This window comes from Argentina silus (assembly GCF_951799395.1).
Source record: "Argentina silus genome assembly, chromosome: Y".
Lineage (NCBI taxonomy): Eukaryota > Metazoa > Chordata > Actinopteri > Argentiniformes > Argentinidae > Argentina > Argentina silus.
In genome coordinates this window covers 51,465,426-51,481,267 of record NC_139654.1, presented here as the reverse complement: position 1 = coordinate 51,481,267, position 15,842 = coordinate 51,465,426, and the positions used below count along the sequence as shown (strand labels likewise).

The 15,842-nt window shown below is 42.4% G+C and overlaps 1 long non-coding RNA gene across 1 annotated transcript; it reads right to left on the bottom strand.

Moving 5' to 3' along the window:
- Window positions 1-1,061: 1,061 nt before the first annotated feature.
- Window positions 1,062-7,067, bottom strand: LOC310823772. The gene is made up of 3 exons (XR_014554959.1): window positions 6,527-7,067; window positions 2,977-3,166; window positions 1,062-2,496 (listed from the first exon to the last, which is right to left on the bottom strand). It is a non-coding gene; the product is annotated as an uncharacterized lncRNA (long non-coding RNA).
- Window positions 7,068-15,842: the final 8,775 nt, after the last annotated feature.

Here is a 15,842-nt window from a genome sequence, read left to right as displayed (position 1 = left end):
GATGTGGTGCTCTTTATTATAATTTTAGGCATTTTAAGTGGAACTAAATGTGGGGGTGTCCTAACTTTTTCCTCACAAGAAGATTGCATTTCTATTAATTACATTTTACCAATCATTTTTTAAATAATTTGTTTCAGTTGTATTTGTTTAGTTATATTACCTCAATTTTTCAATATTGTTCAAATGAATATCAAATGTCCATATGTTTGAATATGTTGAAGAAGACAAAGGTTTTCATAGGGTGTCCTAATGTTTTCTCATGACTGTAGCTGCGCTTGATTGTGTTTGCCTGTTGCAATTCAACCAATGGTAGAGTCTCAAAAGTGCAAACCCCGCCCACCTAGCCCTCCAGGCAGGCTCAAGCAAATGCTCAAATACTATTTGACCCAGTTCTGGTGGTGAGTTAGGAACAGTCACACACAGAGGAGGACATGGGAAAAGGACAGGAGGGCCAGCAGAAGCATGTTGATACTGAGGAGTATGAAGAGAGTGACAAAGGGATACATCTGTGCCTTAGCTTGACTTTATTTAGTTTTTACTTTCAATATTTAACCCAATAGCTATTTATATATAGATTTATATGGCTGAATGTGAAGTGAGGAAAGGCCCCCTATTGGTAGTGCTGTTCATGAAAAGATCATCTTCTCTGCCCCCTGCTGCACAGATTAACACATTGCAGCTAAAATGGTAGTTCATTATGATGAACCAATCATCAGTGAGCTTGCTGCCGAACTTTTAGTAGACTCTAAATGGAATCCTAAACCCTAACAGTTACATAACCCTAACCCTTAAACGTTTAAATTTCAACTTCAGTCGGGCCGTCCCAAGCATCCCATTTAGCATTTACCATAAACTCTCAGTTGCATCTTCCTGGCATTGCTTGACCTGGCTCAGAAATGGCATTGTGTTAATGTGATTCGCTTGTCAGTGTTAAACAGCCACAATATGACACCTTACAAGTAAACGAGTCACTGTAGATAATGTATGTGCCAGATGAATGAACACTCCCTGAGGGCTATATATGACCCTTTAAGGACAACAAAACAACAAAAAATTTTTTTTCAAATATTTAATTAGGAATTAAAATCACCCCCTGAAATTAAAACCAAATAGACCCAAACCCTGAACTCTGCAAAGGTCCATCCAATTGGGAGCTGCTGCCTCTGCTGCTAAGTGTAGGTTGCATGTCTGCGTGGCTCTAGTTTCACACCTTCATAAAACACACAGGCCGGATTACAATGATACCACCCTCTCCCTGCTCCACTCTGCTCTGTACAAACACAACCTTATTTACCGCACTCATTCTCTCCAGCCCACCACCAGGGAGGGAGCCTGAAGGTAGAGGGAAGACAGACTGACAGGCCTCAGTATCCAGAATAGATACAAACACAACAGAGTATTCTGTCGTTACAAGCAAATATACGTGACGTGGCGTGGCGTAGCCAACCAGTCCTCCTCGTCCTCTAGGGCTCCTGCCTCCTTGAAACTCCTCCCAAACTGGGAACAGTCGTTTGAACTCATTTGTGTATGCTCTGATGTGTCTTCAGGGTGAAAGAGTGACTGAAACACTTCCCACATTGGGAGCACCAGTATGGACTCTCTCCTGTGTATGTGTTCTCTGATGTTTCTTTAGTGCTCCTGCCTGGCTGAATCTCTTCCCACACTGGGAACAGTGGTATGGCTTCTCTCCTGTGTGTATTCTCTGGTGTGTCGTTAGGTCTCCTGCATGACTGAAACTCTTCCCACACTGGGAGCAGTGGTGCAGCCTCTCTCCTGTGTGTATTCTCTGGTGATTCTGCAAGGCTCCTGCCTGAATGAAACTCTTCCCACACTGGGAGCAGTGGTATGGCCTCTCTCCTGTGTGTATTCTCTGATGTATCTGTAAGGCTCCTGCTCTGTTGAAACTCTGCCCACACTGGGAGCATTGGTGCGGCCTCTCTGGTGATTCTGCAAGGCTCCTGCCTGAATGAAACTCTTCCCACACTGGGAGCAGGGGTAAGGCCTCTCTCCTGTGTGTATTCTCTGATGTTTCTGTAAGGCTCCTGCCTGATTGAAACTTTTCCCACAGTGGGAGCAGTGGTATGGTCTCTCTCCAGTGTGTATTCTCTGGTGTGTCTTTAGGTCTCCTGCCATAGTGAAACTCTTCCCACAATGGGAGCAGTGATATGGCCTCTCTCCTGTGTGTATTCTCTGATGCCTCTTTAGGTTGCTCATTTGACCAAAACTCTTTCCACACTGAAGGCAAGGGTGAGTCTTCTCTCCTCTGTGAATCTGTGGTTGTGATTTAAAGTGAGTTGAACAAATGAAACTCACTGCAATCTAAACACGGACGGGTCCTGCAGGTTTGATTTCTCAAATCCTTTTGCTCATAGAAACTACTGAAGCAGTCCATGCAGTGATGATTCTTCCGTCTTGAGCACCTCTCTCTGTGTTGTTTATGGTTTCCTGATGCGGTGGAGCTGGGCTCGCTGTCTGAGCCTGGGTTGGAGCTCTCTCCTGTAAGAATAGGAACATATCCAGGATTAGAAACAATATGAGAACAAGTACTGCTTCCATAGACTCAGCAGTGCCAGAAGTAACACAACATCTCCGGGGTCTGCAGACACTGTGGGAACTTGAGGTTGTCAGAGTGTGTTGATATTACAACAAATGCAAATGGGTACCTAATCAATGTTTGATGATTAACTTACTGATTAACATGATTAACTCACTGATTAACTTAAAGCATATTTATTATAGGCCTACCTTTGACTACCACCCCGTTGCTCAAAAGTTGTAATTCTATGATCATTCATAAAAGTTGATATACATACATTTGAATGTTTCTTTGAGTGAATGAACAACTGCTATGGGGAAAATCATGGGAACATTTTTAAATAAATGTTTGATTGCATACACCGCTAAATATCTGCCAGTGCCCATTGACTTACTAAAGAATTTGGCCTGGCCTTAGCCAAATACATAACATGAACTCACCGTCTTTCTCCTCCACTTCCTCTCCTCCTTCCTCCTCTTTCACTGCCACATTGAGTTCCAGTGTCTGACTGCAGTCCTCCAGCTTCACCGCCACCATCTCTGGACCCCACGGTGTGCTTTTCTGCTTTTCTTCACAGCAACAACTCTGTGGACTTGGGTTCAGAAATAGTAGCTGGACTGTGAGGTGGATCTGTAGTGTAAAAAAATGAAGCACAGTCAAGGGTAAATTTTACAATCCGTACCAAAAAAACCCAAATCGGACTCAACAACTTGTTACTCTGCTAGCTATGCTACTTGCCTGTGAACAGGGGTGTTAAAAACAGGTAGGATATGATGAATTATTATGGGAATACAATAAAATATCAGCTATACATAAAATATTTGTATATAATCACACTTCACTTGAGCGTTTTGATCATTTTTGATCATTTGATCTGGGACCAGCTTCACGTGTCAGGATAAATTCCACTCAGGGTGCACAGATGGCTCGGGTAGCGTTCGGGGTACTCAGATGCTCGGGTAGTGTGATCAGATGCTTGGCGCATCTATTTCCACATCATTTCCGGGTTTTGATATTGCACAATAAATTGTGAGTGCACATGTATTTAATTATTTCAGGTCCATTTTTTTTGTGTGTGCAATTTAGCTAAGCTAATGTATTTATGGATCGTAAATTAGGTATGCGTTTGTATCGGGCTAGCTTTATGTAGAGTCACTACAGTATTTATCCAATTCAACATTAGGCAGCCATAAGTGATGTTCAACTCAATCGTTAAAATGAAATCACCCGAGTACATTTTCACACCGTGACAGATGCTTTTGGCTCGTAGGGTGTACATATATTTTATCGACTGAGTGGCTCTGAAAAGAGCCTTTGTGTATGTGCTCGTCTACACAGTGCCAGTGGCAGTGAGACCTTCCCGGAGGCTCTTGAGGGGCAGACGGTTGCCCTTGTTAGTGAGGTGAACACCATCAGCCCTGTAGAGCGTGGAGCCTCCGTACTTAATGCATGGGTGCCTGATGTTTCCCTTCAGGAAAGCTAACATCATAAAATAACAACATTTTTGGTAACTTTTTTTCTTCATTTTCACAAACTTAACTGCCAACGATAATGTACCTGTTCAACCTGTTTATTTTATTTGCTCATTCTCTTCATCCTGTTCTCACATCTTTAAATGTTCCAAGATATTAATTGTCATCTCACCTGTAGCCTATGCAACAACATAGTATTGTTACAATGTACCAAGGTAAAATGCCTGTTTTACATACTCTGAGCTAAATAAACAAAAACACATATAGCTTACATATAGTACTGACACTCACTCCGTGGTGGTGTGTCCAGGTATGGGAGCTGAACGACGCAGTGACTAGGACCTTCACTGTTGGAGATAACACACATTCTTATACGGGGGGGGGGGGTGTCTGTAATGTCATGTGTATGTTTAATGTAAAATCAAACATTTTTAGACCGTTTCTCCTCAGATCAGCTGATATTTTGCCGCCTTTTTATCCAACCATTCCTTTTCATCTATCCGACCATCCCACCTTTGTTCATTTTGTAATAAAAAGTATGAACCTGGATATGTTTTGGTGAACTTATTGAGCCAACATACAGTAGTTATGGGGTTCTTGTTGATTAACTATTATGCTACATTACACAGCACAAAACTAGCTAGATACAAAAGCATATCAGCTAAATTACACCCCAAAAAATCTATTAAATAGACATGCACTCATAATTCGGATTATTGCACAATAGATGCTCCAAGCATCTGCGCAGAGCATCTGAGCACCCCGAACGTTACCCGAGTCATCTGTGCAACCCGAGTTGGATATATCCTTACACCGGTAATTTCATTGATGCCACTTTCATGTAAACAAAAGCAATGCACACAGATTCAGTGCAGGAAAGCACTGTGTGCTGGGAACCGCTGGTGCTGTGGTAGTGCAACACAAACTACTAGGACAACTTTATAAAATGCCAAAAACAAGAAAGATTTATTTACAATAAAAATAACAAACAACACGGGGGGACTAAGGGGAGGACGCCAGATGGCGCCAAATAAATGAAAATAAAAATAACACCCAAGCTATAATTCTAATCCTACCTGTTCTAATTACAAAGTCTGCTATCTGACTAACTGTCTTGCCCGCCTACCCTAAACCCAAAATACAAGAGGTGGCGCCTATGTATATAGACAAAACCAAACCTGCGTGATGGAGGTGTAAGCCCATGGGCGTCTTACCTGCCTACCCTGGGGCTAACTACAGGTGTGGCGTAACACTCCCACCCATAAAGAGCAAACCTGTAGGGATTGCGATGCAAAAGGAATAGTACAAACTAAATAGACATGTCATGGTAATTTTTTTTTCTCTCAACAAAACAAATGTTGTACAATGAAACAAAAACAAAACGTTGCGCGAGAAAGCGCATCAGCCAGAACATTCTCAGAACCCTTCTTGTGCTTGACCACTAAATTATAACTCTGTACCATTAAGGCCCACCACATGAGCCAGTGGTTGTGCATCCTATTTAAAAAAACAAACTAAAGGATTGTGGTCTGTATACACAACGACAGGGAGAACGTTAGAACCAACATGAACCTCAAAGAATTGTAGGGCGAGCAACAAAGCAAGAGTCTCCTGTTCAATGGTGGAGTACCGAGACTGACAGTCTTTAAACTTGCAGAAAAGACTGGGTGATCAATACCATCTGCATCTTCCTGCAGCAAGACAGCACCAGCACCAAGCTGTGATAGCTGAGACCTTGGCAGTAAGAGTACAGACTTTACCTCGCCTCATCTGCCTACCAAGATATATGACCATAGCTTTCCCAAACTCACACATGGTGAGGTTCAAGGTCAATTACCTCTTGGCCAAACACTCAAACACAACTCTCAAAGAACTCAGATGTTCAGACCAGGTGGCAGAGTAGACAACTAAATCATCCAAGTAAGCGGTACAATTCAGAACACCGGCCAGTACAATATTTATCAGGCGCTGGAACGTAACAGGTGCATTGCGCATTCCAAACGCCATAACAGTATATTGCAAGAAACTGTCAGGGGTGACAAAACCAGAAATCTCCGAAGCATGAGGAGTTAGTGGAACTTGCCAATAGCCTTTAAGCAAGTCTAACTTGCTGACAAATCTAGCTGAACCAATAGTATCTATGCAGTCGTCTAACTGGGGCAAAGGAAAAGAATCTGGCACCGTGACAGCGTTCACTTTCCTATAATCAGTACATAACCTAACTGTACCATCAGGCTTAGGGATCAAAATACAAGGAGAACTCCACTGACTGGAGCTGGGTACAGCCAAATTATTCTCCAGTAAATAAGCCACCTCCTGTTTCATGATCGACCTTTTGGACATGTTGACACGGTACGCATGCTGCTTGATGGGGGCAGCATCACCAACGTCCAAATCGTGCTCCAGGACAGTAGTGCGACTGGGGACATCACTAAGAAGACAGGGAAATTCGCTCACTAAAGCTACAATATTAGAGGAGCCATTACTGACATTGGAAACAGCTGTCTGCATCTCTTACCTGCGCTCATGCAATATTCACCGTCCTTCGACGTTTATAATCTTTATTCACTTTATAAACTATTATGCTCAACTTCGTCACGACCAGGGAGAAGAGAAGGGAGATCTGTCCGAGGAGTATCTGCGCTATCCGGCTCCTGCAAACAGAAAATTATACACGCGATGCGCGCGCAGATGCAGGACGAAAAAGCACAGCATATCAGTTCCTCTCGGTTTTTTCATCCAGATTAAACTTCAGCACATATTAGCCTGATTCCGGGCAGCCATTGACATTTGAGGCGAATGAAACAGCTGCCTGCATTGCAAATACGGGCTATGTTTTCCTTACTTGCGCTCATGCGAAATTCACTCGACCTGCCGAACCTCGTCACGGCCAGGGAGAAGAGAGAGAAGAAGCCAGCAGATGAAAGGGGACTTCCGGTTTTGTGAAAACTTCAAAATAAAAGATAGGAATATGTCTAATAAAACGTTCAAATAGATATTGGAAAGTTGTTTCACTTATATTGACTCAGTAATCAACATATATGGACTGCAAATGACAAAATAATGAAACACAATGTTTAATCAAATTAATAAATTGATATTACTCCTATCTACCATGTACACATTGCGTTATACACCCAAAAAATAACTACTGAGTGTGTCTCAGTGTAAGTGGGGTGGGAAATACTCAGTTCACACAGTCCCTAGTAACCTAATCCACTGAGTTTGAGCAAAAACATTTCTGTCGGGTCTAATGGTGCATTCATGACCAACTCAAAAACTCAAAATTCACCTGTGATCTCAGACCTACAAGTTCAAAGCATTCAAGTGATTTGAGGTTGGAAACTCCAAACAACACTTGCAGGGCGTAACGTTGGCCAGATACAGTGCCCTCCATAAGTATTGGAAAGAGGAGGCATTTTGCCTTCTTTTAGCTCTATACTCCCAACAGTTTGGATTTGAAATCAAACAATTTAGAAAGTACAACATGTTTTCAAAAGTATTGGATGAAATCATATAATGTCCAAATAAAGTACTCATGTTTAGTATTTGGTTGACAATCCATTGCATGCAATAACTGCATGAAGTCTGCGACCCATTGACCACACAAGATGCTGAGTATATTCTCTGGTTATGCTCTGCCAGGCCTACAGCCATCTTCAGCTGTTGTTTGTTTTGAGGTCTTTTTTACCTAAAATCTTATCAAGAAATGAAATGAATGTTCAATTGGATTTAAATCTGACGATTGATTTAGCCAGTCAAGAACTTTCCATTTTGTGGCCCTGAAAAACTCCCTAGTTGCAATGGCAGTATGTTTGGGGTCATTCTGCTATGCTATATCATACTGTATGATATAGCACCATGCAATGAATTTGGAGGCATTTGGTTGTACTCAAGCAGACAATATGTTTCTGTACACTTCAGAATACATTCTGCTGCTGCTGTCAGCAGTAACGTCATCAATTAAGACAAGTTAGCCAGTTCTTGTGGTAGCTATACATGGCCAAATCATAGCACCCCCTGTGTCACAGATGAGGTGGTATGCTGTAAATCTTGGGCAGGTTGCATGTCTGCGTGGCTCCAGTTTCATAACTTCATAAAACACACATGCCGGTTTACATTCTCAGTAGCCTACAGACAGACAGACACACCTTACGTCATGATACTATCCTCTCTCTGCTCTGATCTTTAAAAACACAACTTTAATTAAAGCAGTCATACCCCATCGCCAGGGAGGGAGTCTGAAGGTAGAGAGTACAGTGGTTCATTCTGTTGGCTGTCTGGAGTATCTGAGGTAGATGAGTAGACCAAGACAGACTGACAGGCCTCAGTATCCAGAATAGATACACAATAGAGTATTCTGTCCTTACAAGCAAATGTACATACTGTCAGTGCTTGACTTGGGATGAAAGAGGTACAGGAACTATTCATCTTATATGAGAGGATTTGTTCTAAACACCCAAGGAACAGAGTAGATACATTTCTGATATGATATGGATGCAAAGCCATGTGTGTAGCAACAACCTCTAGTTCCATTGCGTTCAGGAGAACGGTGGAAGACTTGGGAAAGGGACTAGAAGGCCAGCAGAAGCATGTCTGCTACTGAGGAGTATGAAGAGAGTGACAGAGATCTGTGCCTGAGCTTGATTTTATCTTGTTTTTGTTTTGCAATATTTGCCCAAAATGTAAACCTGTGCAAAGAGCTATTTATATATATTTCTACAGCTGAAAGTAAAGTGAAGTGAGGAAATGCCCCCTATTGGTAGTACTGTAAGTGAACAGAGAATCTTCTCTGCCCCCTGCTGTACAGATGAACACATTGCAGCTAAAATGTAAGTTGGTTATCACAAACCAATCATCAGTGGACTTGGAGATGCTAATAAACCATTGTCAACTTCAGTGGGGTGGAGGTTAGGTGAAGGATTAGGGTGAAGCAGTTGTATGCACTTGTATGTGTATTCTCTGGTGTGTCTTTAGGTTGCTAGAGCGATTGAAAGTCTTCCCGCACTGGGAGCAGTGGTATGGTCTCTCTCCAGTGTGTATTCTCTGGTGTGTCTTTAGGTTGCTAGAGTGATTGAAAGTCTTCCCACACTGGGAGCAGTGGTATGGCTTCTCTCCTGTGTGTATTCTCTGGTGTGTTTGCAAGGCTCCTGCCTTGTTGAAACTCTTCCCACACTGGGAGCAGTGGTATGGCTTCTCTCCTGTGTGTATTCTCTGGTGTGTTTGCAAGGCTCCTGCCTCATTGAAACTTTTCCCACAGTGGGAGCAGTGGTATGGTCTCTCTCCAGTGTGTATTCTCTGGTGTGTCTTTAGGTCTCCTGCCCGACTGAAACTTTTCCCACAGTGGGAGCAGTGGTATGGTCTCTCTCCAGTGTGTATTCTCTGGTGTGTCTTTAGGCCTCCTGCCATAGTGAAACTCTTCCCACAATGGGAGCAGTGATATGGCCTCTCTCCTGTGTGTATTCTCTGATGCACTTTTAGGTCTCCTGGATGACTGAAACTCTTCCCGCACTGGGAGCAGTGGTGTGGCCTCTCTCCTGTGTGTATTCTCTGATGTTTTTGTAAGGATCCTGCTCGATTGAAACTCTTCCCACAATGGGAGCAGTGATATGGCCTCTCTCCTGTGTGTATTCTCTGATGTGTCTTTAGGTGCCCCACATCCCTGAAACTCTTCTCACAGTGCGAGCATTGGTATGGCTTCTCTCCTGTGTGTATTCTCTGATGCCTCTTTAGGTTACTCATATGACCAAAACTCTTTCCACACTGAAGGCAAGGGTGAGTCTCCTCTCCTCTGTGAGTCAAATCCTCTTGCTCATAGAAACTACTGAAGTAGTCCATGCACTGGTGATTCTTCTGTCTTAAGCTCCTCTGTCTGTGTTGTTTATGGTTTCCTGATGCGGTGGAGCTGGGCTCGCTGTCTAAGCCTTGGTTGGAGCTCTCTCCTGTAAGAATAGGAACATATACAGGATTAGAAAAGATGAGAACAAGTAGTGCTTCCACAGGCTCACCAGTGTCAGAAGTAACACATCTGGGGTCTGCAGAAACTGTGGGAACTTGAGGTTGTCAGAGTGTGTTGATATTACAACAAATGCAAATGAGTACCTCATCCAGTGTTTCCACTGGCCCCTCACTGCAAGATATTTACCCCCGCTGCTGTGGGACTTCTAGAATAAAAACTTAAAAATGGAGGTACGCAACAACATATAGTCTCTCTGCACTCTGACGGAGTGTCAACCACTCACGTTGCTAGTAGACTATAGGTGAGAGCGCAAATGCAGACACAGTTGAGTGATAGTGGGACAAGACCAGGTTTGAGCAGCGACAATAATGTAGAGAGATAGCTAGCTAGCACTAAGCTACACACTTTTTTCCACAAAACTTCCCCTTTACCATTTATTGGCGACTATGTTGTTGAATAGCTAGATGACAGTTATTTTCAATGTGACTATGCTAGATCACACAGTTCCTCAAGGTAATATTTAGCAATCAGTTTAAATGATGATACAAGCTGGGTCTAGCTAACATTAGTCAAATAAAATCTGCTTCATTTAACTTTCAGATGAGTTTGTAAAAGTATTTTTTACAGAAGAGAAAGATTGCCCCTGATGATGAAGAAGCGAAGAATAGTCAGGTAGGGAGAAGGCTCTGGGCTCTTGAAAATGCCCCTGTAATTTTGAAGGCGTACAAAGAAATGATGCCATCTAAAATATGTAGTGGTAAGTTGGCGAGTTGCTAAGGCATTGTAATGTCCCTAATAAAATACTTGAGAAAACGATCCTACTGATTTCTTTATCAAGTGTGTTTACTTTACTAGAAAGGTACGGCAAAGGCGAGTGCAGCAAGGGAGAGAGGAAAGTGGAGGAAGAGGGCAGAAGGGGAGGAAAGAGGAGGAGTAGAGGAGAGAGGAGGAGAGGAGATCTTCCAAGGCTTTAGCCATGGCTCTACATGTTGAGTCTATTCAGCATCACACCATGTGTCTTTAACGGCAGTAAATATATGCTGTAAATATATAGTGTAATATGAATTCAAGTCTCATCTAAATTGACATTCACCCAAACCAGTAGGGGGGCTATGTCAGCATGTGTGCACGCCCCTCCAACCCCCGCTACCGCCTAATCAATGTTCCATGATTAATGATTGTGTTAAGGCATATGTATTATAGGCCTACCTAAGACTCCGTTGCTCAACAGTTGTATTTTCATGATCAATTTTGTTTGAATGAATGAACAACTCCTGTGGAGAAATCATAGGAAAAACAAAAATAAATATACAAATACAGTGCCTTCAGAAAGTATTCAGACCCCTTCACTTTTTCCACATTTTGTTGTGTTATAGACTCAATTTAAAATTGATTAAATTAAAAGAATTTGCCATCAATCCACACACAATACCCCAGAATGACAAAACGAAAACACAGTTCCAGCCACTTTCTTTGCTATCACTTGAATTCATTGTTGCAAACACAATTATGGATATGAGATTATTAAGATATATTAGATTATTAAGTTATATTATATATTAAGATTTCCATTCAGGGATTATTTTTGGCCACTTGGTTATAGACCAATTTTGTAGAGTGACTGAGAGGATGTCCCATGCTTTTTCCTCCCCACCATTCAACTTTGAAGATTTTTATAAATCTCCTGTGGTGGATGTCTAGGTTTTGCAAAGGGTCTGAATACTTATGTACATGAGGTATTTCTGCATTTCTGCGATTTTAATAAATTTACTGACATTTCTAAAAATCTGTTTTCGCTTTGTCATTCTGGGGTATTGTGTGTGGATTGATGGCAAATTATTTTAATTTAATCCATTTTAAATTTAGTCTATAACACAACAAAATGTGGAAAAAGTGAAGGGGTCTGAATACTTTCCGAAGGTACTGTACATAATCTCACCTTCTTTCTCCTCCACTTCATCTTCTCCTTGCTCTTCTTTCATTATCACATCTTTATCCTCCGCTTCCTCTTCCTCCACCATCACATCCTTCTTTTCTTCTGCGTCTTCTCCTTCCTCCTCTTTCATATCTTCCTCCACCACTTCATATCCTCTTCCCTCTTCTTTCACCATCACATCTTCCTTCTCTTCCTCCTCTCTTCCTCCTCTCTTCCTCCTCTCTTCCACTTCCTCCTCCTCCTCCTCCTCCTCCTCCTCTTTCACCATCACATCTTTCTCCTTCACTTCCTTTCCTCCTTCCTCCTCTTTCACTACCACATTGAGTTCCAGTGTTTGACTGCAGTATTCCATCTTCACTGCCACCATCTCTGGACCCCAAGGTGTGGTTTTCTGGACTGAAGAACCACAGCAACAACTCTGTGGACGGGTTCAGAAATAGTAGCTGGGCTGTGAGGTGGATCTGTAGTGTAAACAAATGAAGCACAAACAGTCACGGGTAAATTTCACAAACTGTACCAAAAAACCTAATCAGACTCTTAACTCGCTATTCTGCTAGCTATGCTAGCCTGTGGACAAGGGTATTAAAACATATAGGACATAATGAATTGTTATGGGAATACAATAAAATAAAATATAGACTATACATAAAATATTTGTATATTTTGACTAACACTTATGGAGACTCAAATAGTTCCTTCACGCAAACCTATGGAGCAAGTTGCCAGTCAACTGTTTGTTTGCCCGCGGAGCCAGTCTGAGAAATATTACTAGCTTACCTAATCATTTTCAAACTGTATAGATACTGTAAATTTAACTTGCATGGTTAAACCAATTCAAGAGTGAGATTTTCCAAATGGGGGTAGTTTTATTGTTTTACTTGAGAGTAGCCATGTATTGAGTAAATCTGGACGGATTTTTTGGAACTATTTGAAGCCTCCAGTAATTCCATTGGCACCACTCTTTTAAAATACCACTCTAAGGAGATGTATTTCATGTAAACAAGCGCAAAGCATGTGCAAATTCGGGGCGGAAAAGCACTGTTTTGTTGTCAGCACACCAGAGAACGTATATACAGTGGGGGAAATAATTATTTGATCCCCTGCTGATTTTGTTAGTTTGCCCGATTACAAAGAAATGAGTGGTCTATAATTGTTATGGTACTTTTATTTTAACAAATAGACACAGAATATCAACAAAGAAGTCCAGAAAAAACACATTATATAAAGTTATAAATTCATTTGCATTCGATCGAAGGAAATAAGTATTTGATCCCCTACAAACCAGCAAGAATTCTGGCTCATACAGACCGGTTATATGCCCATGAGGCACACAGATTAGTCCTGTCACTTTAGGAAAAGTACTCCTAATCTCTGCTTGTTATGGGTATAAAAGACACCTGTCAATAGAATCAATCTCTTCCATTCCAACCTCTCCACCACCATGGGCAAGACTAAAGAACATTCAAAGGACATCAGGGTAAGAGTTGTAGACCTGCACAAGGCTGGAATGGGCTACAAGACCATCAGCAAGAAGCTTGGTTAGAAGGAGACAACTGTTCTACATCTGTTCTACATCTCTGGTACCACTCTACTTGGGAGCACAAAGATGTTTGAGATGTATGGTCGCAGTAAACAGCCAGCAACATTTTCAATTCAAAACTCACCTCGCAACTCACATTCTGGAAGTGTTGAGGAGTAGAGTGGCACCAGAGATGTACTGAAATCTTAAAATTATTTTGAAGCACTTTTATTTTGAAGCCACGAAAACAGCGATAAGCGAAACTGAAAGTCATAATGGAGCTAGCTGGAGCTTATTGGAGCTCAGAGAACACAGGTGTGTTCTCTGAGATAGTAGCCTTAGTAGTCGTAGCCTTCTTCCGATCGGTGCAAATGTATGTAAATTTAAAAACGCCCACGTTAAACTTGTTTAAGCATTTACAAATACTAAATACTTATTTAAATCAATTGTCCCCAACCACACTTTCTATTGGTTTTTCAAACCATCACTCAAATAAGTGCCAACCCTTGTTTTATCGTTAGGATTAACGATAAACGATAAACGATTAACGATTCACACAGCTCCGGAATCAAAAACGAATGAACCCAATATTATATGATTGTCTTCGCCAAAGTCTCATCGACAACAAACTGAAAACCGCTAACATATCCCGTTTGGGGCTTTTTTTATTTTAGAAATAATGTATCAGACGTGGGAGTGTGAACGAGAGGGAGAGCTAGCCAGGCTGCAACCGTGTTAGGCGGAGCGGAGTATTTTTGTACTACTGTCTGATGGCAAACTGCAATAATGTTTGACAAAACACTATCTAGCTTGCTACTTCTGTTCAATAGCAAGCTTGGAGTGTCAGACATTTCGTCGATAAACTACGACAAAGGTTATTTTATGAGCCATGAACAAGGCATGAATAAAGGCACATAAGAGTAGCTATATGTTTGTGCACAGGCATGTGCGTGTGTGTGTGTGTGTGTGTGTGTGTGTGAAGGAGTCTCTGGGAGGAGAGAGACGAGTTTGACAGAGATAACTTTTGAACGTGGTAGATACTCAGATGCTGCTAGGGAAGTTTACAAGGATTTAGTGACTACCATGGGGGTTAGTTTAACCAAATCATCAGAAGTGGTCAACAGGTTGTTTTGGAGAAGTTTTAAGGGTCCAAGATGGGCATACTTTCAAGCTGTATGCAAAATATTCCAATGTTCATGCAGGATCGTGTAGACACGTACCTCTGCCATCGTACTTGAAGTTCATATTGCAATCTGGACGCAAAAGCGTTTCCTGCTGGCAACATCACTACTGCATCCCTCTCCCAACAATCATGCTTTACCGATATAGCCTATATATGTGCAGTAGGTTAGTTTTTTATTTATAAATATATATATATAGCGGTAAAGCATGACTGTTGATAAAAAATGGTCACAATTTTATGAGATTATCTGTCATTAAAAGCTTAGTTTGAGCAGGTTTCAGCTATTACAGTATGGGTAAAAGTAATAAACATCATTTGTTCCTTAACTAAATAATAGTATATAGTTGCTTATATTCTGGCCAGAGGGAGCTGACTCAGCGCTCCAGCAGCGTTTTGGAAACACTGACTGGGGTGTGTTTGCCACTCAGGCCACCCATGACTCCCACACGGACATTGATTCATATGCCTCCTCTGTTTTGGACTACATCAATTCCAACATCAACAGTGTCACCACACTCAAGCGGATCACCACTTTCCCTAATCAGAAGCCATGGATGAACAGTGAGGTCCGACTCCTGCTGAAGGCACACGACATTGCCTTCAGATCAGGGGATGCTCGGGCCTATAGCTCATCCAGGGCTAATCTGCAGAGGGGCATCAAAAAGGCCAAGCACAACCACAAGCTGAGGATAGAGGATCACTTCAGGAACAACTCTGACCCCCGACGCATGTGGCAGGGCATCCAGGCCATCACAGACTACAAACCAACTAACACCCCACCCCTCTCCGTTGACGCCTCCCTCCCTGATGAGCTGAACCACTTCTACGGCCGCTTTGACAGGAACAACAAGGAGGTGGCCATCAAGGCTGTGCTCCCTGCGGATCACCAGCCCCTCACTCTCTCCCACCGACGTGTGTGCGGCACTGAGCAGGACTAACGCACGCAAGGCTGCTGGTCCTGATGGGATCCCCGGACGCGTCCTCAGGGCCTGCGCTGTGCAGCTGACTAAGGTTTGGACTGACATATTCAACCTGTCCCTAGCCCAAGCAGCTGTCCCCGCGTGCTTCAAAACCACCTCCATCGTGCCGGTGCCAAAACACTCCACTGCAACGAGCTTAAATGACTTCCGACCAGTGGCACTCACGCCCATCATCATGAAGTGCTTCGAGAGGCTGGTCTTAGCTCAACTCAAGACCTGCCTACCACCCACACTGGACCCCTTTCAATTCGCCTACC